Here is a 27,058-nt window from a genome sequence, read left to right on the forward strand (position 1 = left end):
AACGAATCATATATTGGATCCAGATCCCTCCCAGTTTTAGCTTTCCCCTCTGCTAACTCCGCTCGTTATCTTTCAGGGAGGAGAGACTGGAAATTGTGGAGGTCTAAACCCCACTCTCTGTAGAGGGAGCCTATTAAAAGATCAAGAAGCAACAGTTCCATTTTCTTGCCCTCAAATCCTTGCTGTGCCTTGGACAGCTTTACAGTAAATTTCAAGCCAAAAGCAAATCACAATTAAGTAAGATGCTCCCGAATGCAAGGTGGCACTCAAGAACAAAAAGCACTAATCTTGTCCATTTCAGACTCTTCTAAAGCTCCCCTGATGCAGAAGGCTACACCCAGGGATGATATCCTCCTCCACGGACTCTGAACACATCCCAGAGGAGGAGAAGCAGTAGTGTGTCCCAGTTACGAGGCAGGAGAGTGACTTGCGCAAGGAGACTTAGTAACAGAGCCAGCAACAAAAGCTAGCTCTCTCGAACCCAAGGATAATCCCTTATCTTTCCAATCAGGCTCTATCCCCCATGTATAGGCAGCGTTGTTGTGTGGGGATGGGTATTTTCCGTTTCAATTAACTTGGACTTAGTAAAAGTGAAAAGAGCAGTGGCTCTTGTGCCTTAGTCCTCAGCAGGGCAAAATGAATGACCCAGGCATGAAAACTCTGACTTTCATTTGTGTGACTGAGCAACATCCTGAATAATTTGTGTTTTGCAAATTACGTATCTGAATGATGTATCTAAAAGACAATGCTGATTACACATATTTAAACATCAGGAAACATTCAGGTAATAGTCATGCCAATAAATAAATTCAATGAGTGCCTGTATGGGCCATAAAAATACACATTAAGGAATGAAAAATGAGTCCTTACAACAATATTAGTTCATTTCCAGATAGAGCTGGTGAAACAGCTAATGATAATGCAGGAGAGTTCAATTAATATTTCTGCTCTGTGCTTGAAAAGAAAAAGATGATATGTTGAGATGACATAAAGATGATAAAATGCTCTCCAGTACATCACTGAGAAGAATGACAGACAACAGCTGTTAGGGATAAACAATTTTAAATTGCAATGCCCAGATAACTTACACCCTGAAGTCCTTAAAGAGCGGTCTGGGAGATGTTTGGCCCGTTGACATTCATTTTAATAACCCTGGGGGTGCCAGCGAAGTTCCAGTGGACTGGAAAAGGTCTAAGTGTGTGCCAGTGTTTAAAAAAAGGACAGGGTGGAAATATCTGACATCAATCCCAGACCAAACAACGGAGAAGATGACATGGGATTCAAGTATGACAAAAATAAAAGACAAAAAGCATCAGTGCTGGTTAACAACATTTCATGGAAACCAGGTCTTATTTCATTTTCTGGTGACTTTATAAGTGCAACTGATAACAGTAGCCGCCTGGAGGCAATGCCTGGGTGAGGCATCGCTAGGCACTGCACAGGACTTTTAGGGAATAAGCATCTTGCAACAGCTCCAGACAACATGTGAAACAGTTTGAAGGGCTGGATGGCTGACAGGCACTAATGGAGGTGACACACACGGGAGCACTTCTGGTGGGGCTCCATGGGGACCTCCTCCAGACCTGACACCTTACAGCATCTTCCCTCAGTGATGTTGAAGAAGCAGCTGTTGCTATTGGCAGAATTTGCAGGTGACCGTGGGACTGGCAGGGTGCCAAGAGGGATTTGATGATCCCAGGCAATGAAGACAGTTAGGAAGATGAAGTCATTCAGACAAAATGCTCTCCAATACAATTAAAAAACCACATTGTGCAAGTAGCAAGGAAGACAGCTGTACCTACTGTGTAGCCTGAATTTTGCCTTCCTTGTGGAAGAGCAGCACAGGGTGAACCTGTGGGATGATGACACCAAAAAAGGACTAATGGGGCCCTGGGTGAGAGTGCTGAAGGGGCAGACACGGTTGTGTCAGGATAACCAGAAAGCTGATGCAGTCCTGCAGCAAACTGCTGGAGGAAAACAGCACTCTGCATCCTGAAAAGTGCCTGCCTGAAAGCTTGATCAGTGCTGAGTTGGAAAAAAAGGAGCCATCGTGTCCCCTGAATCAACAGCATTTCTCAGGAGATGTTGCAGGGAGTGAAGTTCCTCAGCCCCACCGCACTGCTGCAAGGTGTGCGGCACAGCCACAGCCCTCGGGACCACTTTGCTTCTGTACAATCCCTCCAGAAACCTGGGCAGGAGCTTTACCTGGATACTCCTCTCCTCAGATGCAAAATCGACTGCTGTGGTTTTTCTTCATTTCCACCAGCCAGGATAACACATGTATCTGGAAGGGGAGTGAACCAGGGGAGCCAGAAGGGGACATTGCTGTTGCTGCCTGCGATGTGGGTTCAGGCTCAAACATTCTTGTTTTCTGCCATACCCATCCTATGGCACGGCTGGGGGCTGCTCCTGGGCACATGCCCTCTTTCCAGGTTTTGTCCAGCTTGTAAGGAAGGAGTAGGAACATATGAGTCAAGACCACACGGCCGTGGGCAAAAATTGTTGCTACAACTAAACAAAACTGCTCCAAAGTGTATTCAGTTGTACCCACCTAGATTCTCCTATTTTTTTCCCCGTGAAGCCAGTGAAAACAAGAAACAAGCCACATCTCATTAATGCCTCATGAAAGTCCTCGCAGCGCACACCTCGCAGGTGGGGAGTGGGGAGCATGGCAGCCCCTTCCCTGCCAAAAGCATCAGCAGGGTCCCGCAGGCTGTGCCATCAGTACGTACGGGCTCTCCTCACCCTGCACCCACCGACGCGGAGCACACTTTGTAATGTGCGTTGCACCACAAACAGCAGCCTGGTTGTTCCCTGAGGTGGGATGGGTTTTGCCCTGGCAACCGAGAAGAGACTGCATCTCTGATCTGCTCAGGCTAGTTTTGGTTGCCAGGTGGTGTTCAGTTAAGCCCCTTCATCCCAGCAACTCCCATGCAAGGCTGGTAGCCACGGGCTGCATCATCCACAGGCTGAGGTTAACATTTGTTTTCATTTAAAAACAATCAAAAAAGCCACTGGCTTGGGAAGCTGGAGGGGTGAGGACACCAGAAGCCACCCTGCCAGATGGCAGCTCTGCACGGCAGCGAGGATGCTCGTTTGCTGGAGCTGGGGGCCAGGTTTTCACCAGGGTTTGCACTCCCTGCGCTCGCAGCCAAGCTGTGCATCATCCCAGTCTAATGGCACGCACAGAAATCATGCAGTACTGGCAAGGCTCGAAGCCCCGGCATCTGGTGGAGCTTGGACAGAGGCATCGCTGCCTGGTCCAAGTCCTGCTTGCAGATGATGAAGTATCCTGGAGGAAACCAGGCAGGATTCACAGGGGCAGGCAGTAGGTGATTAATAGGCCATTACCAAAAAGTTGTGATGCCATGGATGCAAGCTGGAAGGGAGGGAGCTCGCTTGGTATGGGTCAAATAGTCTGATTTTGGGAAATAAACGTTCATGCATGGCTACTTTTGAATATCCCCCTCTGCAGTGCTGGTAGCAGATTTACTACCACACGGGGTGCCAAGAGGAATAAAAGAGCCTCCACAAAAAAGGCTCCTGGGTCCATAGGGGAGAAAAGGCTGAGAGAAAACTGTCTGATCAGTTTTGCTTAAGCCAAAAGGCCCATAAATCACAGGCCTGATCCTCCTCACAGAAGAGTTGTCCCTTCAGTGACAGCACAGGCTGATGTCTTTCCTTGTCCTTTACACTGATCTGATTTTGCTGTATTAGAGAGAAGCTTATGAACGTGCTGCAGTTCGAGCGTTATCAGTGCAAATAACCTAATGAGCTCTTTTGCTACTTAACTTAGATAACAGAAAGTTCTTTTTTTTCAGTTTCGGAAGAAAACTCCCTCTCATTCTATTTATGAATGTATCGTGTTAATGTTTCTGGGAGCGATGGGAGTATTTTTGTCTGGTGCATTACTGAAACACTGTCACGTTTATTAATATTTCCAAACCGGCCCAAGCCCCATGCACATTATTACATGGGCACACAATAAGCAATCATACATTTATAAATTGGACAGCCACCACGAAGGACTGGTTATTGTACTGAAGGATTAGCTACACACGCTGCCTCTCGCTGCATTCACAGCTCAGCAATATCAAACCCCTACAAAAGGTGCAGAGATTCCCCAGACCCCGCTCTGCTCCCCTGCCTGGCAGATAAACCTATGCAGGGGAGATCAGTGTAAAGCATTGTGTGAACATGAAAGGAGAGGGGGAAACGAGCTGCTTGCCATGCCCTGGAATAGGAAGACTCCAAGCAATCAGTGTATCCCACCTGCCCCTGATGTGCCACGGTGCTCATTGAGATGCAGAGGGAAGCGCAGCACGGTGCTGCCAGCCAAGGGCATCCCAGCTCGGGGACAGGCTGCTCCGAGCAAGCACCTGCTTCCCTCGGGATTGGATCCAGCCAGCGCCCGCCACCGCCACCACGAAGACAGAAAAGCCCCTTCATGACACCAAGTGATGTCATCTGCGGGAGAAGAAGGGAACATTCAAGCACAGGGCTCTGCATCAGCAACAAACCTATTAAAAAACCTGCCCAGAGCAAAGCCCAGGATTTTAGATAGCCACCCCCACTTTCCTATGACCCCTGAGACGCAGCCGGGGATGAAAAGAAGGGAAGGAATTGCTGTCTGTGGTTTCCAGGAGGAGGTCCTTGAAAGCATAACAAGCAAAAGCCAAAAACAAATGCTCCCTTCAGCTAAGAGGACCTTGCCTCCATCTGCACATTGCAATTATTATATTGCAATAATTATATTGCAATATAATGGGGTATTCCTAACCTACTGGTTGCACCAGCTGAAGCCCAGGACAAAGGGATCAATGCCATTGCCACAATTGCCCACGGACAGTTCCACAGTCCTAACAATGATCTTCAGGACCAAAGCCCCATGCTGACACCCCCATGCTGTGCCCACACCGCCCAGCGAGCCCACTATGCCATGAGCCATTCTGGGGAGCGGTTTGTTCCCTGCCAAGCTGCTGGCACAAGGCACGGAGGGGCTATCAGATCCGGGACTGGCTGCAGCCACCATTGCTAGTGACTGCTAAATTACAGCTCTGTTATGCACATGATAAAAAATTTTCTACCAATGGGAAAATATATGTTTGGACAGAATTTTTTTTCATCCAATCAAGCAGATGAACCTGATCCTTGAAAACACTTCTTTAGAGTGGCTTTCTGCTCCTTTCAATAAGAATTAAATACGGCATTATTATCATTTAGCACCTCTGGTAAAGATCAGTAATTTCAGTCAATTTTTTTCTGTGTGCATGCCCCTTCACATTTCTCAGTGGGATGTGCAGAAAGCAGTTTGAGAGTCTTGAAAAGCAACATATTCCTCAAGCAACTTAATCAAATATGTATTTGTATTGAAAATACCAATTTTCACCAATCTAACAAGCATTGCACTCTGACTTGGCTGCTTTTGGGAGGGCAGCGAATACTTTGCAGGCTGTGGGGGAGTTAAGGCAGAGAAGGAGTTAGGGCACAGCTGGAGTCAGGCAGGGGAGCTGGGTGGACTTGGAACCACTCAAAAGCCAAACCTGGCCTCCAAACTCTGAAGCTCTGGAGCTGTGAAGTTGCACCACCCTGTCATCTCAGAATAAGCAAATATTCCCAGTGAGCTCTTCAGGAGATGCCCTTAGACCAGCTTTGAGTGACATTTTGAGAGGGACACAGGACATCAGTTACTATTTCAAATTTTTCTGCTCTTTCCCTGTATGATCTTTGGTATTTTCCTTGCTGCTGTCAAGCGCTGTGTGGCCATGAGAGCATTTGGTGCTCCGCTCTGGAGGCTGTGAGTCTTAATTCAACAGAAGCTGTGACCCAGTTTCCCTTTCTGGGGGCAAATAGTACTTATCTGTACAGGAAAGGGTAGAAGGGACAAGTCCTGGTTAGCAAAATGCTTTGCAATAGTGTTTTGAAAGTGCTTTGAGATAGTCTGGGATATGCAAATGAACATTAGCCGATAATCTTTGTTTGTGCTCATGCAGCCTTCTTGAAGGGAAAGAATTTGCATGAAAATCAGATTGTTGTTCTTGCCTTGTTTGTTCATTTGGTGACTTTTTGTGAGAGGATGCTTAGCTGGTCCATCAACACTCTCTGTTAAACAGGGCTTTTTACAAATTTTTCCTCCCCTGCCTTTGTCTAAACAAGGGTATTGATTGTACACAGCTCAACGCCAATTAAACCCAAAAGATCTGAGTTAGCAGGAGTAGCAAAGCTGGCATAAGATATAGATGTTCTTTTCTGCTCCCTTCCCAAGCAAACCCTAGAGGCCCATCATCCCTGGAGAGCAGGCAGCTGTTTAGGAAGCCGATCGATGGTCAGGGGTGACAACATCAGTCCCCAGCTCTGTCCCTGGTGGCTGGCGTCCAGTGGGAGGATGCACTCATCATTCACACTGTCTGTTAGGGAGAGAGCAAAGCATCCAAATGTGCATTTAAAATCATTTTTTAATGTGGCTGGGCCTGCCAATGCATTAATAGCGCACTAACTCACCTAAACTCATCCAACGTACCAAGTTTACTTTGGTTACTCATCACCTGATTCTTCCTCCAAACCCACCACTGCAGCTCGTGAGGACAGCCACAGCTGCGAGACAAAAGGTGTTCTCATACAGAAACCCTACTCGTAGAATAGCCAGACTCTTACAAGATGCAAACACTGGACAGCCAAGCAGAAAGCCCTTTCTTGTGTCCTATTTCTTGCCCAAGAGTTTTGAACAGCTCTGAACAAAGCCCCAAGGAAATGCCTTGGCCCCACTGCCTCAGCCACGGAGCGCAGAGAGGTTTCAGCCCCAAGCTCTCTGCCCAGCCTCCTGGAAGTCACCCATCCCCGATGCGAACTCTTGAACTCTTTGCTGAATGTATGCTTTGGCAAATCCACCAGTGCAGCTGAGGATGTGGTAGCACCTGCTGCATTGTCCAGAAGCTTAGCTCTCAGCTAACGGCAAGGCCAGGGACTTCCTCAGTCTATCTAGCTTTAAAGCAGACGACAAGGAGTGTGATCCCTGAGCATAAACAGGATGGAGTTTGTTCAAGATTGCCATTGTGTGTATGAAAATAAATGAATGGCTTGACAACTTAACCCGCTCATGGTATTTTGTTTTGCCAGTGCTGGGCCCAAAATTTCTACCGAGCATCACGCTGTTGCAGCAGAGAGGCTATCCCGCAGTGAGACGGCATTGGCTCATCTGGCCCCAGTTACAAGGTGAGGATGGGTTTCAGGGCTTTGTTAACTTTATGTTATCATGTTAGTATGTCACCTGCCTTCAGCTTCATAGTTATTCCTTGCCCCTGCTCCAACCTCTTCTTTTTTCCCACTTCTACTGCAGTAAACCCAAATCGTGGCTGCTTGTGGCTATTAAAACCCCCTCCTATGCATCACTGACCTTTGCAGTTCATTTTTGGAGGATGAAAGTTGAAAAGACACCTGTATTTTCAGACACATCCCATGCAAAGCCTCTGTAAATGCATTTTGGAGCACACGAGTGTCTTTCTGCTGATGTCAGTGTCACAACATAAGCCCTGCATGCCCATCCTCAGCCGCAGTTACTGGTTATATTACATAGCTTCCTCCAGGATCAGGTTTCCTCCATGCAGACACACACAGATCTGTCTCTGACTTCAGGTCAGCCACCCTGAAGAACTTAAAAATTCGTTTCGCTGTAACAGATGAGGACCACAGTCACAGGCAGTGTTGGCAGCTGTGCCAAGAACCGATCTAACATCTTCAACAGCTTTAGCCTGGTCGTGCTTTTCCTCCGCAGCTGCCTTCTTCAGTTGCTGTCCTCCCACCCTAGCCCTGCCTTCCAACTCTGAAGGGCAACAGTCTCACCCAGAGTTTGGACAGAAGCTGTTGTCACCGAACACCAGAGGACTTTGTTTCCTTTGTTTTACTAGACCCTGTTGTTACGGCAACAAAAAAAAAAAAAACCAAAACCAAGATCGGTTTCTTTTTAATTTTGTTTGCTTTTAAAAAATCATGCCAGATTTTGTATACCAAGTGCCAGCGAAGAGCAAATGCTTTCAGCAGTTCTAAAACCAGCTGGCTTTCAAAGCAGCCTCTGCCATGGAAGCAGCCCTGGCGCCTGTACCTAAAGCAGCCTGAAGGCCAGTGCTGCCAGAAGCCCAGGGATGCCGTTGCCTGCCCTGCTTGTTCAGTGATGCTCCCATACCCTGCCCAGCTGAGCAGCCCATCGTACCCCGCTGCTGGGTTTTACACCAACTTAAAATCACTGTAACAGAATCGCGGGGTTTTTCCACTTTTTTTTTCTCCTTAAGAAAGTAAATTAAATTGTAAACTGCTTGCGAGAGGTTCAGTTCCAAGGGCGAGGAAGGTGAGGTAATAAAGATTTCTGTAAAAGCTCATATCCATCACCCTGTGAAAGTTGCAGTGCATATGGTAGCCGTGCCCTTTGCTCTGGCAGAGTTAAGGCAGAGCAGTCATTCATCACTCGCAGGGAGTAATTTCATGCTGGGAAATATCCAGGGGAGTGGTGAATCAGCCAGAACATGAAAGTGTCACTCAGCCAGCAAAGAAGGGGAAAAAAGGGCAGATTTGAAAAACGAGGGAGGCTTTTGAATGTCATGGGTTTGTGGTCATCAAAGTCTTCCAGGAAAGACCAGGAATAAAATCACTTCACTCACTTTTTCTGATTGGCAATGTTACGTCTGAGTCTCATCTCAGGGATCCCTTCAGCATCAAGAGAGAGAAGGAGACACCAGTAAAGCGCGATTCACCTGCCTGATGCTGGAAGTGTGTCTGCTTTGAGGTGACCTGTGTACTGAAATGCATGTTTCCCTCTGCTGACTGTAGCTCAGCTGATGGATACTTACCTTACGTGTATCTAGAGGTCTCTGCATGTCTCCCATGAACTGATAAGCCACTGCTTTCTACAGAGTCAAGCTTGCACATAAGAAGAGGTGCCAGTGTGTTTGTCTCAGCCGGGTACAAAGGTGCACTGGCTCAAGCTTCCCATGTGATCGGGAGGCAGAAATACAACCCCCAACTTGTGCCAGCAGCCACTAGAAAATAACTTATCGCTTAATAAGGAGATAACAGACACCTTGCATATACCCAAGGAACATAGTACGTAAAGTCAAGTGGCAGAGGGAAGCAGATGGAAACATCATTCAGCGCTGCATAATCAGAAAGAGACATTTCTTAAAAATAATCTGCAAGAGGAAAAGAGAGAGCATTCGGTGAATAAAATGTTCCTTGCAAGCTATCGTACCCAGATCTATATTTAAAATCAGAAAGCAAATCACAGAGATAAGTGAGCTCATGTTATCAAGAGTTGCATCCGCAGGATGGAAAACTACGGCTCCGCTGAAACTGCCCTCCAACCTGGGTCTCCCCAGCACCATTGTGGTGTGACAAATGGCAGCACGCTGAACGAAAAGCATTGGAACAAGCTGCTGTTGGGGGGAGGCAGCTGGGGCAGCAGGCTGATCCACATATCCATGCTGGAGGCAAGCCATCATGCTGCTGCCATGTAGGCAAAGCTGCTTGTCCTCAAGGAGCTGGTGGCTGACCAGACACCCCAGGTAGCACCCAGCAAAGCAAGGCAGCCTGGCTGCCACGCTCTGTGCCACGAGCAGGGCAGGTGTGTGAGGTGTCTTGGGAGGTGGGGTGGCACCCCATGGGGCACAGGGGTCCTCCTCCCAGTGGGTGCCCTGCTGGGCTCTGAGCTACGGGCAAGACACAGGGGAAGAGCGGCCAAAAAACAAGTGCCATCAGGCTTGTGTCAGGACGCCAATCTCTGCCCATCTGTCCTCACACATGGGTGTGCCAGGGAAGGTAACTTCTCTCTCCTGGGTGAATCAGCCCTGCAAGAGGGTGTTGCAAGCAGGGGGATGTTTGCATTTGAGCATAACAGGTTGCAGTCTGTGCTGCCACTTTTTGTCACGTGCCTCTCCCTGCATCCTCAGCACGCTGTCCCCAGTGCTGTCAAGACCCTACCCTGCCCCAGGCTGCTGAGGGCCTGTGGGGCACGTGGGGAGCAGCTCCATGGCACCCCACCACGCTCCCTTCAGCCCACCCCTGTGTCCCTCCCTGTAGCATCACTGCACCGACCCCCTGCCCAGCTCCCGCCAAAGGCATCAGGAGTTTTTGCCCCTGTCTGGAGTAGGACTGAGCTCAGGCCCTGAGCAACCTGTGTTATTGCAAATGCTTGGTGGATTTATTTATGCCTGTGGCATAAATAGTTCCTCCTCTCCGCAGGACACGTAATACCTCTGGAATTCAGTGAGAGGAGATGCAGGCACAGGCACAGGCACAGGCGGTCTCTGGCATAGCCGGGTGCTCACGTGCAGGTACACGCGTACACGGCCACCCCTGCACAGCTCCGCTGATGGCAGCACCCCTCCATCAGTGGGGTCTGCCATTGCCCACACCTTCCAGCCGCCAGCTCTGCCCACTGCAAACCACCTGAGATGCACTGTCCCTATGCGTCACTTTGGGGGAAAAAATGGGGATTTGGTTAGAAAGCAAAAGGAACCATCTAGGCAGCCAGTTTGTAAATCCTGTGTGTTAGTAACATATTAGGGAGAAAGATTTTCATTTCACCTGGGGAAAAGAGACTTCTGCAAAGGGGGCTGTCATGGGAGAAGTGGGAAGTCACTTTGCCCAAACTGCAGTCCACTTAATTTGTGTGTCTGTGCCTTCACTGCTGTGCTTCACACACCTGGCCCCATGCCCACTGAACCCATGCGAAATGGAGCATCCAAAATAAAGCAGCAAGAGGAAAAATAGACACAAAAGGAACAAGTGGCCTAAGAGGAGAATGAGGGATAGGGATACATCGTTGCTCTGGGAAGGAATAAGTACCCTTTAAACAGAGGCATGACGTGAAGGCTGTGTTGTCTTTGAAAAGGTTGACTTGGAGGGCACCTGCCCTGGTGCAGAGCTGGTGTAAAGCCCTGCCCCTTGGCTACCCCGCAGCTTGGAGCTCGCAGGGCTCCTGCTCCCCCAGCGTACGCTGGCCACAGAGGCAAAAGGGCTCTGCACTTGCAGAGAGGCAAAGCAAACCTCCCTGGGGGCCGACGGGCTGAGCGGTTGCCCTGAGAGCCACCAGAATTGGTGCATGGTTTCCTTGTGCTTCCCCTGCTCAGTGTATCTGATCCTGCTGAGACCCTGCCCCAGGTCAGTTCAGCACCTCACGCAGAAGGACCACAGCCCTTCCTTTGGAGAGGCAGTTCAACACATACGAGAGCATTCATAACATGGTCTCTTGGTACCTGCACGCCGCAAAACCACACGGGTATTTTTTTAAAACAAGGCACTTTTAACTATGAGGACCAAGAAACGTCAGCAGATTCTCAGCATGGTCCTGCTCAAGGGAAGGCAGCTTTTTCTACACACCTCCCCACCTGAGTTAGTCCATTACCTGGGAAGAGGACAGCAAAGCAGAGGTGCAGGCAGCAGGAGGAGCAGCCAGCTGCTGCGTGCCCTGCCAGGAACGCCGGTGCTGCGCTGTGCAGAGCCAGGACCTGGCCCTGCTGCCCAGGCAGCCAGCGGGAGCCCTGCCTGCAGCCCACCTCGGGTCCGCCGAGAAAGCTGAGCCTCTTGGCAAGCCACCTTGTACGCCTAGCTGAAAATAGCACTGTTTTTGCCAAAACACACACTCAGGGCTTGGATTCAACAATGCTGCATCAGCAGCTCGTAATCAAGTTGACACGGGGCTGATTGTTTATTGAAAAGAAAGAGGAGGGGAAAATCGTGATTTGACCGGATTCAATAAAAGCAAATAAGCCAAAGGAGAGGGGCTGGGGTGGTTTGTTTTTGCGGTTTTTTTGCACATGACAGGAAATCTTTTCTGTGGACTTGTGACAACACAGACCTTGACCTGACGTCTCCTTTGCACGGAGCCGGGGTGGTGAGTTGGGGTGTGAACCCAGGGAAGGACTGGCTCAGAGTCTGAGCAGGATGCAAGGGAGGAGCAGAGCATTTATTTGTGCAGCATAAGGCGTGTATATGAGCTGTCAGCAGAGAAATGGGGAGAAAGAAAATATGGAGGGAGGGGAAAAGGAATGCTATAAAATGTAATATGTAAACTGCCAATCACGTCCATGATGGTTTGTTCTTGGGATATATGGCTTTCATCTTTGCTTTTTATTTATATGCATTTCTTCCCTTTTTGGCTCAAGCAAAGCCGATTCCCCCAGTGTAGAATATATTGGCTTTCCACCCTCCTCTGTTTACTGTCCTCGGTTCCTGGCTGAAGCTGAAGCAACGGGGTTTTATTTGCTTGTTTTCTTTTGGTTTGATTCTTGGGATTTTGGACCACTGCCTCCTGGACTGCCTGAGATATTGCTGTCCTTTCATTCCCGTGCCCACGCCAGGCCCCCCCTGCCCTGCAGTGCCTCCTTTGCCTAAGGGCACCCGCTGGCATGGGCAGCGCGGGGACTTGTTTTCTAGAAGAGCTGAGCTCTCGGTCCTCAGCAACCTCCTGAGCACCATGACTCCGAAAATGGCATGGTCTGGTGCATCTGAAGGTGACACAGGGGAAGGGCTGCAGGGAGACACTGTCCTCAAGCTTTTCGGCCACAGGAAAGCCCTGCAGTAGATGGGAGCTCCCAGCCAAGAGCAGCACCTATGCTGATAAGCAGTAGAAAGAGGGATCTGGAAATCATCCTGGGAGAAGGGTGGAAGAGGGGAGTTGCATGCAGAGTACTGCCCAAACCAGGAGCCAGGGCAGGCAAGCCGGGCTTCAGGGCAGGACCAGGGGCATTTGCATGCTTCCCCACAGAAGGTTGCCTGGGGCAACTGCTTCTTCTGCAGCCCTCAGCCTGATCCTGGGTTTTCATGGCAGCTGTCTGCTCCTGGCACGAACACCAAGTTGCTCCAGGGCAGAGAAACAGCAGCCTCCAGACTGGGCTCTGCAGGCTCTGACAGCGCCCTTGGGGTGGCTGTAGTTTACTTGCTGTTGTGCCACTTCCAGCACAGAGCTCCGTGACACCAAGCCAAAGGTGGCCAAGGGCTTTCCATTCATCACAGGGAAATGTATTTTTTTCACTTTATCAACTCAGCCCCGGGGGCTCCTCTGCTGCTCCTCTACAGTAATCAGCTTAATCCCACGTGCTACCGGGGGCTGCACCTCCAGGTGCCTCCTGCATGATGTCACCCTTCGCAGGTTCAGTTGCAAGCCAAGATGGACACTGCCTGCCACTAGCAGGAGAGAGGCTGGCCCTCCCCAAATGACAGTGCTATGTGCAAGCCATCTCCCAGCCCCCGCTGAAGAATGGGGTTGCACAGGGGCTGTCATTATTTCTCACTCGACAAGTGCATTGAGATGTGACTGGTGGCAATTCACCCGCCGTTGTGTTTCTGCAGTGGTAGCTCTCAGCTCCTGTGCCTCTCTTGTCCCAGAGCAAAGGGGATTCCTTGCAGCTGGCTCTGGCCATGAAAGCTACATTGGACCCTCCAGGGAAAGAGTATCTTGCATGGGGAGATCCTAAATGACCTTTCAGCCCACGGTTGTCCCCTTGATGGCAGCAAAAGGAGCAGGAGACTGCACAGGACTTGCCTTCAGCAGGCACAGCTGCCTTGGAGGTTACCCCAAGCACCCTTGGGTCCTGCTGCCGTGCTGATACAAATCAAGCCAGTAGGTCTTTCTAGACCCAGGATGCGGGTGGATCAAAGATTATTGCTCTCACAGCCATGACAATTTAAATTAAGTCAAGTAGCAGAGGGCTAAGACAACATACATGTTAAGTTAGTACCTACCCGGCAGATACCGCTGAGCTGTGGCAATCAGGTCACAGTCAACCATGCCCCAAGCTCTTGGGTGGCATGGTCCACCCTACCGCCAGTGCCAAGAGCTGCGGCTCAGAACCCTCTGTTTGAGGCACTAGTGGATTTTCCTCAGGTATGGATATCCAGCAGCCTAAGCAACCACCCTAGGGACATGATAAACTATTCCCAAAATGGAAACACCCAGTGCAAGTTCCAGGCTTGCTACTCGAAAGTTCACCCTTGTGTTTTTTGGCTTGGTTAAAAAAACAGGGAAAGCTGAAAACAGGCCTCTTTGCAAGATCTGGGAGTAACACAGTGCTGGTGCTGAGCTCCTGAAAGTGCTTCTAGGTTTGTTTTTGATACAATATCTCCCCATAAATTTGGTGGAAAATCTTACTAAAAATAAAATAGCATCATTTTCTTCATGTAATCTTGTGGGGGAGATGCTGATGACATTCAACACTACTTGTTCTACACAGCCACCAAAACATTGCAGAACAACCTTCTCCAAGGATATGACTTGACACTTGAGTGTTCAAAGCCTTGATGTCAGGATCTCAGTTCTGAAATTGAATTCCCTAGTGTGGTTTTTTGGTTATCTTCTGCCACTTTCTTCTGAATTCCAGCTAAAGCCCACAGGTTACAAAGGAGGAGGGGAACCCTTTGGGACTTTTCTCCAGGGCTGCCCAACAGCCTAGTCACTGCTGGATCTACTGTCTTCTGCCCGTGAGAAACATTCCTGCCTCTGGTAGGCCCAACCCAAACCCAATGATGCAGGCTGGCAGTACAAAGAAATCAAATAAAAGAATACTTTGCATTTATAAAAGAGGATCAGATGTTTTAAGGTGTGATACCTACCTAAAGAGCCAACTTTCAGAAGAGTTAATCATCCAAAGGCCAAGTTAAACAGGACACAATCAAAGCTGCGTGGCTGTCCAGGGACAGGCTGGGTTTATGAATGACACTGGAGGTAGGGCCTCAATGAGTCACCAGTTTGTCATGTTTAACTTGGCCACATCTCTGGATAACCCCTTGTAACTTGGCTCTCTTCGGCAATTTCACACCTTCAGACAACTGCCTTTCTTTCACAAACTCATCCCCATAACTTCCCTGCAGATTAAATGGTTTTGGTCTGCTACATTTTCTTGTCTTTCGATTTCGGGCAAACCAATAATGTGACAAGAGTTTAATCACCTGCTTTCTACCTAGTGATGATTACAGCTAGTAAAACATCCTGGCATGATACAAGTAGGAAAAATGCTTGCGTTAAGTGCAGACACCTCATCCATTATTGTACCTTTGGTTTACAGCACATGTACCAGAACTTCCAGACATCTGGAAAGGCGCATTTTCCCAATAGGCCTGAACACACCACAGGCATGTCTACGCCCTCCAGTTTCATCTGCGCTGCTTGTGAGTAAGCGAAATCTCACGCATGTCTTGGAATGACGAAGCACACTGCTCACCTTTCCCTTCACATCTCCCTTTTAACACAGAGACAGCATGTGCAATAGGGCATCTCCGCCACAGCCCTGGGTATGAACCCATAAACGTTCCTCAGAAGGGAAGCCCAGGCTTTCCAGCGAGGTTGAGGGCATCTAATCTGATCTCAGGGCGTATTTTTAAGCCCTTTCTTACCGATGGCTTTTCCCAACATTCCTATTACCTCACCGTGCTACATCTCCGTAGGCTGTGACAACAGCCTGAGCGCACGCTTTGGTTTCCCAGCTCCAGGACCAAGCACACCAGGAGCATGCCAGGTCCTTAACACACTGTTAGCTCCTGGCTCTCTACTTACACACCACAACATTAAGGGCCTGCATGTCTCCAGTGTGGCTCCCAGCTCCTGCTCGCCCGTGGCCATCCTCTGTCATGCTATCCCTGGTAGTGAGAAACAACTGGGAGCACCAGGTGCCCACATCCACGTCCCACTCCACCATCACAGACACAGGGAGGAGGAGGAAAGGCAGTGCTCCCTCTCGCCACTCAGTGTTATGGTCACACAGCTGTGCCGTCGTGCCTGCATTTTCCTGCCTGACTGGGTGTAACTTGGTTTCTGCTGGGAAGTTTACAGGGCTGGCTAAGGCAGAATGGCCAGGTAGCTCCCATGCACACTGGGGCACAAAAAGCCTTGGCATTTCAAATGGGCACCCTCCAGATTTCGTTTTGCAATTGGTTTCTGTGCTTTTCAACTTCAAAAGAAAAAATTGCTTTTCATTAGCAATGTGATCCTAACCTTTTGTTAGCAAATTGCCACTTGAATCTTACAGCAGGTAGTATGCTGTATTTGGATGTGTTTGAGGGTGTCTATGTAAACTTATGCCATACTGCACACTGAAGTTATAATCAAACCTGGGGAATTTTGTCCCTAGAAAGTCTTTTTTTCAGCAGTGCTGTTCTGGATTTAAAAAGTGGTCTAATCAAGACCACATTTAAGTCAAAAGTAAGCCAGCATCATGGCCTCAGGTCATTTCTGGGCGACTAGATCTGCAGCAGGACACAGAAAGCCCACTTCTTACATTGCCATTCCTGGCTAGGCAGCCACAACAAGGAGCAGCCCGGCCAGCCAGACCACCTCTCACCATAGGCACCCAGCTGAAACACATCAGTTAGATAGCTGCTCCACATTTTATCCAGATGTTTGAGGCACTGGACACCTGGAGCACCGTCCCTGTAGGATGCTTCTGCTACACGGTTTGTGTGTAACCCTCAAAAGCCTTTAGATGAAAGATGTTTCATGAAAATGGAAATTGCAAAGAGTATTTATTTGCTTGGTAGCCTTCAAGAATGTCTGAGCGAGGACCAAGATCCTGCTGTGCTAGGTGATGCGCATGAATAGCAAAACAGCAATTTCCATTTGGCCTTTCACAAGAATGAGGATTAGAGTAGTTCTTCCACAGTAATTTCCCTGACATGCTTGAAATGCAGATGTGCTGGCTTCTTTTTGCAGTTAGCTTGGGAAATACTGTTTGTGTCTCTATTTCAGTGATTTTGTCCATTTATGCCTTTACTTACTAGTTAAAATAGGAAAAAAAACCCAAAAACCAAATCAAATTATTCTTTCTACCTATCTGATTGACTGCACACTAAGGTAAAATGTTGCATAAGTAAAGATATTAAAAAAGAATTTAACTGCCTAGAGGAAAAGTTTCATTAAAAAATTCAACTGAGAGTAATAAAGCAAAGTCAGTGTATGTGGCATTTCTTTTGTATTTTGTAAGAAAAGCCACTTATTATTTATGATGTATGTGCTGTGATCTCAATTATCCTCTTTTTTGTGTATGGACACCCTGTTTTTTCAGATAAGTGGTGAGTTGATTGGTACACTTAGCAGCCAAAAATGCCTCTTCAGACGTGCTTTGGAGAAAGAAAAGTATGGAATGGCCTTTTTGTACAGATTGATGGATGTCTTTGGCATTTCAAACTGAACAGCAAATGCCATAAATCATGTCAGCAACACAGCCAGGATCCAAACCCCAAATGCACTGGAGCCCTATGCCCAAATATTAGCCACCCACTGAGAGCACTTCTCTGAGCATATTTTGCTGTAAAGGACAGTGGGTGTGAAGAAGTAATGGATGGTGGGTTTGGCGTAAACATCACAGGGAGCAAAACACCTTAACACTTACTGGCAAAGGCTGAGAAATAAGGCTGTTGTATGCCAATAGTTCTTGCAATTGATGGCAAAGCTCACCATTTTCCATCCGTCTGCCTTTCTGCATGTAAACACCAAACCCATAGGCTCACTTGAGCCCAGCTTGACTCAGGTCGTAGAGAGCTTAAGTTCCTATGGTTTTTGTGGAAACAGGTGGCTGGATGGAAAAGTTTCAAATGCCTCAGGCAGACACTGGTTTGCTCTTTGCTATTTGTAGCTGAAAGATTCAAAGGGTCATCCCTTACCCTTGGGAAAAGGAATTTAGATGGAAACAGCGAAACCTGTTGAATCACCGGATTTTTAGTGTCTGCCATATGGAAGGTGTAGAGGGGCAATGTGTGTTCTTGCAGCGCAGACAGTGGAGACACCAGTATGAAGGTAACCTCATATTCGTGTTACTATACACTACTCCTGTCAGGTGCAATAGGCTGGCATCTATGTGTAGGCACTAATTTGCCCAGCAGAGTCACTACCCTGACTTTGCTGAAGCTGCTGCCTTATTGCACCAAGCTATGTGCTCTCCAGGACATACCAAAAGGTTCCTCAAACACCTTCTAGTCCCACTCCAACCACGTGTACACTTGTGCTTCAGAGCATATGGGCCATTCCTGCAGGAATTTCAATCCACAATTTCTGTTTCCTTTTGCTAAATGCTAGAAGCAATATTAGAAAAAGCACTGAATGGCTTAACGAAATGGAGACCTGAGTTTTCAAGAAGACACTGGAGCTATCACAACCTTGATTGTAATTGCATTAATAGCAATTGGACCGTTTAACCTGCTGTAGTTCACTAATTGCAAACCTTGTTTCCTCTTTAAAAAATTTTTGGGGATTGTAAGACTTCCTGAGGGGCTGTCAGTTCGACTCAACATCCGCATTTCTTTCCTTAATTCTGAAAAAGCAAGTTGGCTTTATTAATACCTCAGCTGAGGGAACAGAGTATTTGCTCAGTGAGGGGGGAAGGCAGGCTGCCTCTAGGCTGCCTGAATCCCAGGAAGGGGCAGAATGAGCTGTAACATTGTCTCCCTCTCTGTCTTCTCTTTCCTTCTTTTTTCTCACTGGCTTGGTACCTCGTAAAGCTGACTGGATCTCACAGCCCTGCTGGGACTCCCTCTGTATGCATATAGGAATATTCATATATATACTTGTATATACGTGTGTGTGTGTGTGTGTGTGTATGCACATACCTCTTTTTGCTATGGTCCTGCTGCTGAAGTAGAACCAGAGGCTCAAACTCTCCCTTATTTTGAGGTGACAGAAAGCAATGGAAATTGCACCAGAGGTTGTTGCCTGCATGTTAAAAAACAGTTTTGTGCCCACAGAGTTGTACCCTCCTACCACCGTCACCCACAACCTCTCCCTCCCTTATCCCCCCCTCCCCTTGCCCCCCCAAACCACCTAGAATGCATTTTGGAGAGTGGAAGTGAGCTCCCTCTCAATCGGGGCTGTACCAGCCACCTCCCCTCAAGACCCTCTCCCTGGCACTGCCTCTTTTAGGGTCCCCAGACACACCTTTCTGAGGCTTTTGGAAGAACTACCCTCTCATGTAGCAATGCAGATAAGTGGGAATAGTGATGTGATACAGATCTTCCATATTGAAAACAGATCCAGTCTCCGGGTTCTTTAATGCATTTTGGCATTATTTGCTCTGACATGACACAACCTGCCAAGATAAGATATTTTCAGTGAGGTGAGATATGCATTACCTCCAGAGGACTTTGCACCTCCCTGGAATTTTATGCTCCAAACACCACAATAGAGCCACTTCTGAGATTTTAAAGAATCCAGGTAACATTATTCTTCAGGTATCTTGGCTTTTTGAGCTCTGGCTAAGGCTAAAAATGCAAGTGCTGAAATACATCAGCAAGTCTCTTTGTTTATATGAGATTCACAGACCAAATTTTCAGACCAAAGGGAGGGCAGGTATTTCCACTACATTATTTTCATAAAGAAAATTAAATATCCATAGGGAGTCAGAATCCGTCTTGAGAGAAAAAATAAGAACAACAAGATACTAAGAAGCAGACAATAAGTCTCAGTGGGGGCTCAGGATCCACTTCTTTTCTGCAGCCTTCTGTACCGACTGCGCAAAATGGCAGCTGTCCTGCAGCCAAGCCGGCCACCTCGGAAATTTCTAGGTTCAGTGCGTAAGGGTTGAACAGTTACATTTGCTGTCAGCTCTCATAAACAACTGACGGCTTTCAGAAGGTCTCCTAACAACGGGCCTGAGCCTCATCCGATTAAAATTAAATTCTAGACAATGAAACCTAGCGAGTTTGTAACATCTGAGGGTCTCGCCGACTGCATTCATGCCAATTATTGCATAACTGTGCCTTCATAAGGAGAAAGTTTTGTTAAAATTATAACTGCAGAGTTATATTTTTATATAGTTTTCTATATAGATATAGATACAGTTACATTTAAGTGGGCAATATGTTTAAATTCATTTAATATTTCCATTCAGTAAATACTATTAGAGGAAGTGAGGCTGCTTTTGGTGAGGTTGCTGTCTTTGTACAAGACCTTGCCATACTACATCAGTGGCACTAAACCTTCCTTTGTAATCATGGACTCAGTTTGATTAATAGTGAACTAATCGTTCCACTGAAAATGTATGAGCTGGGCATGGGTCTCAACAGCTCTTGTGAGAACACAAGTGCTCAGCAGTAGGGCTCCTTGTACTCAACTTGTACTGGCAAACCAATCCTACCGGCTAAATTATCTCCTCCTTTTTCTCCAGTTAGAGAGGTTAAAAATTATCCCTTTGATTTCCTAAGGCTTCTGATTTTTCTCTTAAAGGCTTTTTTTGTTGTTGTTTGAAAGGGAAGGAGGGGGGGAAAGGGGGATAGGGAATAAACAGCTGGAGGAATGCAGACATCTATTAGCGCAATCATTTCCTTTTTAAATCTCCTTGACTCCTCCAAATGAGCAATCTGGTTGGGAAGAACTGCTGAATTTCGCTCAGCCAAGGTTTCAGAAAAACCCAGCATCGTTTGCAGCAAGCTGTCTCTTCCCTTGCTCAGCGTAAGAGGCACCAGGACTTGGCGCTGGCAGAGGCAGCCAGGCTGTCCCCTGCCATCGGGTACCACCTGCCAGGCAGCAGCTCTCTGTCCCCCTGCAGCCGTCCCACTGTGTGGGCTGAGGACACACGTGTGAGATTTCAGTTTATGGATTTCTGGCCTAGAGGCAGAAAGTGCTGCCTAGTGAGCCACTCCAACCACCAGAAAGAGATTGAATTTAAAAAATAAAGAAGAAAGAAACACACATTACATTCCTGCTTACTTGCAATCTGATCCCACACTGTGCATCCTTTGAATTAAGCACCTCTCTGAGAGGCAACTGTCCTATTAGCATAACGTATAGCATTAAAACATGGGGCTCTTCCCACGGAATGCTTTATTGTGTGCATGCTTCATTTTTAATATTCGTGGCCAGCTCTGCTTAGAACATCCTTTTGACAGAGGAGAGGCGCCGAGATAAGCCGTTGGGATAGTGGTTGTCCTGGAAACAGCAAGATCCACTTATTTTTAGCACCGAAGTCATCCAGTTAAACAAACTACATTAAAGGAACATTGTGATTATGACACAACACGAAAAAAGATCTGTGGCGTATTTACAGTCACTGGGACGGTGCGACGCCTTGTCTTCGGCCGCTGGCTCTGGCTGCCAGCAGCCTGGTGTCCACGCTGGCAGAGCAAAGTGTGCCCTTTCCTTCTGGGCGATGGCAGGAACCCAGGAATGACCCAAGCCGGGGGGCAGGGAAAGCACAGTGTGTGCCTTCCCTCTGGTAAGGAAGGAGGATCCTCCTCAAAAGTGCAACACAAACCAAACAAAGGTATAGTTTTTCAGCGAGGTATGCCACCAGGAATGTACAGATCAGAAGGAGATAGACCATGAAATCCGGGCAAACAACAGCAGAAACAGGGAGGCAAAGTTTGTCTCTTCATCCTTGCTTCCTAGCGCTGATGGTCTCCAGTCCCTGGTGTGCATCCCTCAATAAGTCTGGGAGCTCCACCCAGAAGGGCACCCCAAAACCCAAAAGCTAAATCACAAGAACTACATGAAAAAAGTGTCTCTGTCGCAAGGTTTCTCCCCACCTGTGCTGGGGCAGGCCTGAACTACGACGACATGCAGTGCCCTGCTGCTGACAGTTTGATCCTTATCCTTCAGGATGCACAGGAAAGCCGCAGGTGCCTGAAACCAGACAAAGCAATGAAAATTAACAACAGCTTTTCCAGAGCTAATTGGAAAAAGTCTTTGGGCCACAATAAAGCTTCAGTGACGGTTTAAAAGTGGTTCTTGCTTTGTCTAAGCCAGTTTGCCTCTTCTCATTTCTTCGAGTGTGTGGAAGGAGGGCCTGACACGAAGAGACCTCCTAGCTTCAGCCAAGGCTGTGTGATTTTCACCACCACAAAGGGCTACTTGTCAGAGTCTGCAAAGCATTGTGCTCGGTTTGGCTGTGTTTTTGTGTGTTTGGCTGTGAAAAGCACAGCTTTGAGAGACTTTGACACCCCGCTTCCGAAGTTTCAGGGGCTGTTCTACCTCCGCCCCCCCTCCTACCACTGGTTTTGGTGGGAGTCAGCAAAGCCCAGTGGGTGCAACAGAGACATGAGGCACATAAGGCACAGCAGCCTCCATAGCTATCAGGTGATGGTGGCCCACACATCTCAGACAATCCCAACAAATCGTGTGTTGCCTGGAACTTTGTCTCCCTGAAGGAGAAAAAGAAGAGGAATAAAAATTAGAAGGGCTCAGAAGAGGGAAGAGGCAGAGGAAATTGAGGTGCACCTTGGGACAAGTTTCTCCTTGGCATGGAGAAAAAGGCAGCTTTTAGCTGAAGGAAGCATGTGGGGAAAGGCACAGAGATGGGAAGAACTGGAGCCACTGAGAGCCCATGTACACATACATGGGAGAAATTTCAAGCACAAAAAAGGATTGCAAGAAGGCGTTGGTATGTGCCACAAGCTTGGCCATTGGCCTCAGTAGCACATGCAGTCCTGCAGGTCACATCTGCTTGAAGCTGTCCAGTGCCACTACCTCTTGTCAACGCCAAGGCTTTTCCTTACACAAGAGTAAAATTTGGGTGTGAAGGTGTGCAGAGACAGAAAACCCAAAGCCAGTGCTCTTCCAGATAACATCTTCTTAGCCTTCCTTGTGCAAAATACAGAAAGTTTCAAGTAAATCCACCCAAGAAAGATGGGCATAGGCACTCCCTGTTGGGTAAAACTGGAGGAGTTCATGGCTTTGCTGTGGTGGTTATATCTAAAAAAAAAAAATTAAAAAATAATGTGCATACCTGAAGTTCAGCCTAACCTATTCACAGCTGTGGAAAAATGACTCATTGGAAGTTCAGTGTCTTCCTGGCACCAGTTAAAGTGTCTGTTATAAATCCATCCAAGCAGAGTAGCTGTTCTTGGAGCGGCTATTCTCACACAAGCTTCTCCCTCTACTTTCAAATAACTGCTCACTCCCAAAATAATTCTGAAGAAAAATCTTTGCTTGCTTTTTCAGTATATGCCTGCCATCGTACTTCTGGTCCATCACTGATGGGAAATGAGGTGACCTCCTGTAAGCAGAGACAGCTGGTGAGGAGGGGGAAAAAGACACAAGATTTTCTGATCACTGCATATAATTCCTGAGGGGCTCTGACAACACCCTCTTAACACATAGTACCATCTTCTTTGGTACTAGTGATGCCAGCAGGGATTAGATTTCATATTCATCATAGCACTAGTACTGTAGAAAATGAGACCCTAATGCTTCGATTTATTTTGTTCTAGCTTTTGTAAGTTGCTTTTGCTCCAGTAATGAACTGGTCATTGTGTGTAGCTTTGCTATGAGCAGGATGGGCTGCCAATGTCTTGGTGGCATGCTGTGACAGCGAGACTTAGCAGTGGCTCTGCTTGGGCTGAAGGAGGTTATCTGTCCTTCTGCCCAGAGGAAGTCACCACATCCTCTCTGCCCTCCAGGTGGATGCAGGCATATAGCACTGCTTGTGTTACCTCCCAGGGGAGGGGTCACAGACCTACCCCACCATTCACCTGCAAACACTGCCTGAAAATCCGTGCTTGCATTATGACACTGCGGCAAGAATAGCATCCCATGAGTTCCTGTAGTGTTGCTGAGCACAAGCCCTAAGCCCTCGGTGCAGGTATGGAAGACTGAGTGTTTGCAACTGTACATTAATTCAGCAGCTAGCCCCCCCCCCCCCCCCCAGCCCAGGAATGACTTCCTCAGGGGCATTCAGATACCTCTGGGCCAAAGATTCCTCCTTGTCACCCCCAAGAACATGCTTCTGGGTGCAAAAGGCATTAAGCAAAGCCAAACCACAGCTCTACTATCTCATTTTGTGGCTGCAACTATTCATTATAATTTTTTTTCTTTTTCTATTTTTTTCCCCATAATAAATGGTGCTTATTTTAAAACAAGAATTTCTGGGTAAGTCCCCTCTCCCTAGTTTATTAGGTGCATTGTTCCCTTATAAAAAGCCAAAATGATTTTGTATCCCTTGTGCCTTCTTTTTCTCCTTCTGTCGCTTGTCTATTTTTCCACTCTGCCAGATGGAGCTGAGGAAGAGAAAGGAGGGAAATAAACACAAAAGTGAAAGGGAAAAGAAAACACCCTTCCCAGTATCTTTATTGATTTGAACTCACCCAATATATTTAATGATTTTTCTTAATTAAAACCCCAGGAAGCTGTATTATCATGTTTTTTAAGCTATTTCTTATAGCCTCTTCCCTTTCTCCTTTTCCTGCTTTAGCACATCCAACCAATGTGCACTGACATTCCGCTTTGCTGGGCTCTGGCTGTGGCTTGTCAGCTGGGGGGAACAGTGCTGGGGCCGGCAGACTGCCCCGAGCTCAACACTGCCCAGGAGCTGCCCTGGCCCCAGGTGTTGCCATGCTCAGCGGGGCTTTTGCATCTCCCAAAAGCCATGTCAGATGGTGGTAACTGTCAGTCATGAGTAACCACAGCTGGAGTTCAGCCCCCTGACCTGTAAGTAGCTGGTCGATCCATTAAGCTGTGCTTTCCTCCTACAATCAATTTTTTAATATCTCAGCTTTTGAGTCAAGATAACTGCGTTAGCTCTAGTGCATAAATAGCAGGATGAGCGAGGAGCTATGTTTACCCTTTCCACAGACTTGGGCTAGAGGAGGTGGGGACACAGTGGAGCACAGTGGATGGAGACCCTCTGTTACCGGCTGCTAACCTAATCCCATTTATATGGAAACAAACAAGCAAACAACGCATGAAAAGAAGGAAAAATCCTTTCCAATGGTATCTTGCATTTTCATGTGGTGAGTCAGAGATAAAAGCATCTGGAAGGGAGCGCACAAGCTCTTTCAAATCTCCCTTTTGAGGAGCTGTCTCCAGAAGCCTTGATTTTACTCTGGTATTTCCAACAGGAGCGCACAGTACTGTCAATTCCCGCTTTCTTTGATAAATGGAGGTGAGGTGAGAAAGGTAAACCAGGCGTGTACGTGGATCCTTCAGTGCCTGGGATATCACCACATTACCTTGGGAGCATAGCTTCCTTGCTGATGAAAGTCTGCCTGCCTTCAAAGGACCTCTGCTGCTTCCATCAGCCGAGAGCTCTAGCTAGCCAGATTAGGGTGAGGAGAAAAAACTCAGATACCCACAACACAGAGGGCAGCCCTCCTGGGCACGCGCAGCTTGCCAACCCAAGGCCAACAGCAGCTCTGTGGGAAGAAAGGATGCCCGTCTATGCATCCTCCAAGCAGCAACTCAGATGATCTTTCAATTCACCATTCAGCTGGCAACAGGTTAGCTACTAGTGACAACACACGTCAGCCCCCAGGTGACAGTGCCGTGGTGAGCTGCTTTTGAGTGTCAGGCAATTTGCCGTCTCACAAAAAAACAAGTGTAAAGAATGCGAGCCACCACTTCAGGAGCCCTAGCATGATGGAATTACCCCAACCATATGGGAGAAATTACTTTTTCATGCCAACAGCAGTCCAAAAGACATGGATCTTTCAGTGGATTGCAAAGCAAACTTTTGTCTGATTTTTGTTATATTTTAATAATAGACTTCAAAAAATGCAAGGCACTTCCCTCCTTGCTAACAGATTTCCTTTACATTTAAGTAGAACTAAAGATTGCTGACACAAAGTATATGTAGGAAGAAAAATACATCCTCCCTTCCCCCAAAAAAACTCCTACTCATTTTGTGGCCCAAAAACTCTTCTCCGAAAAGCTCAGATTAACTTTACTCAATCCTCACATTCCAGGATACATTTACAACTGAAGTAGTATTGGAGTACAACAACTAAAAAAGCAAGCAAGAAGCTATTGAGTACTTACATCTATATAGGCAAGAGTGTGCCTATAGCTATGGAATTCTTTGTAAAAGATACCGTTTTTCAGATTACCCAGAAACTGGTCAAATGCCTGGAAAATATTCTTTCCAAGTTTTCAAACTGGCCTCTGAAACTGCACAAACAAATCTTGTCCCATTGGAGTTAGTGGAATAATTCGTGTTTGGCTTGGACTCAGTCTGCTGCACGCACATGAACTCGTACGTGCAGATACTTGTCTGAGTCTTCGAGCCAGGTAGATAACTGTGTAAATTTCTTATTTGCGTGCAATCTTGTCCAGCTGGCCCATAGCATTTGTGTAGGCTGTGTAGGCAGACATAATTGCTGTATATGCTTTTGCTTTTCCTGCCCTGTTTAGCCAAAAGTTCGCTCTTGCAGGGATGCTGGACTGGACTGTTCTCACAGGATTATAGCGTGCAGGCACATCATCTGAATTCATCACAGGACGGAGAGAGTAGCCAAGTGTCTGCCCCTAAGGGCCCAGCTCTGCTCTGAATTGTGCTTAGGCTGGTTTCAAGAATGAGCACTCAGGGCAATTGCACAGGGCCTCGGGACTTGCAGGGTCTTATTAGATCAAGGCAGGGAGCAGGCCAGCCCAGCCAGAATGAGATTTAAGACAGGACTAGCCCATGGCTTAGACCCTGCCCAGGGTCACCCAAGGTACTGCTTGCTCCTTGTTACCCTCATTAATTGCCCCGAGGTCAAACAGCCTGCAATATCAGGCAGTGATTTAGGGAAGAACTTGCTTCATAAATGGGTCTTGGGCTTCATTAACCCACTGAAGCTCAGCCATGCACTAATACATCTCAGGAGGCTTGCTGTGTGACCCACAGCATCTCCAAGGGCACTGACATGCCAGAGCTACTTCAGGAGTGCTGCTATCCTAACCGCATGTAAAACAGCAAGAAAATGGGAGGTTTTGCAGGAAACAAAGAACGAATAAAATCTACGTGCACAAGGAAAGCTGTTTTGGGGAAAATTGTGAGGGTCAAGCTGCCAGTGAGGTGAAAGAAGGGAAACCACAGGCAAAGATTATCACATACTAAGCAGGGGAGGGTGTAAAGGAAGCAAAACCTGTAAAATCAAAGCACTCAGAATAGACATTTGTTTGACTTCCATTTTAAGTGGCTAGATTTTATCCGTGGTCTCTTTCTGGCTTCTTGTAAACTCCCATGACACCGATTGATGGAGACATAGAGGATTAACTTGCAGACAACCCATGGCAAACTTCAGCCACTCTGCAACCATTTAAGCAGATAACTCTGTTTTTATGTAGGGCAACTGGTGGTGAAAATGTGTCACCATTTTCTTTGGGCTTCCTTTGAGT

The sequence above is a fragment of the Falco naumanni genome, chromosome 6 (assembly GCF_017639655.2).
Source record: "Falco naumanni isolate bFalNau1 chromosome 6, bFalNau1.pat, whole genome shotgun sequence".
Taxonomy (NCBI): domain Eukaryota; kingdom Metazoa; phylum Chordata; class Aves; order Falconiformes; family Falconidae; genus Falco; species Falco naumanni.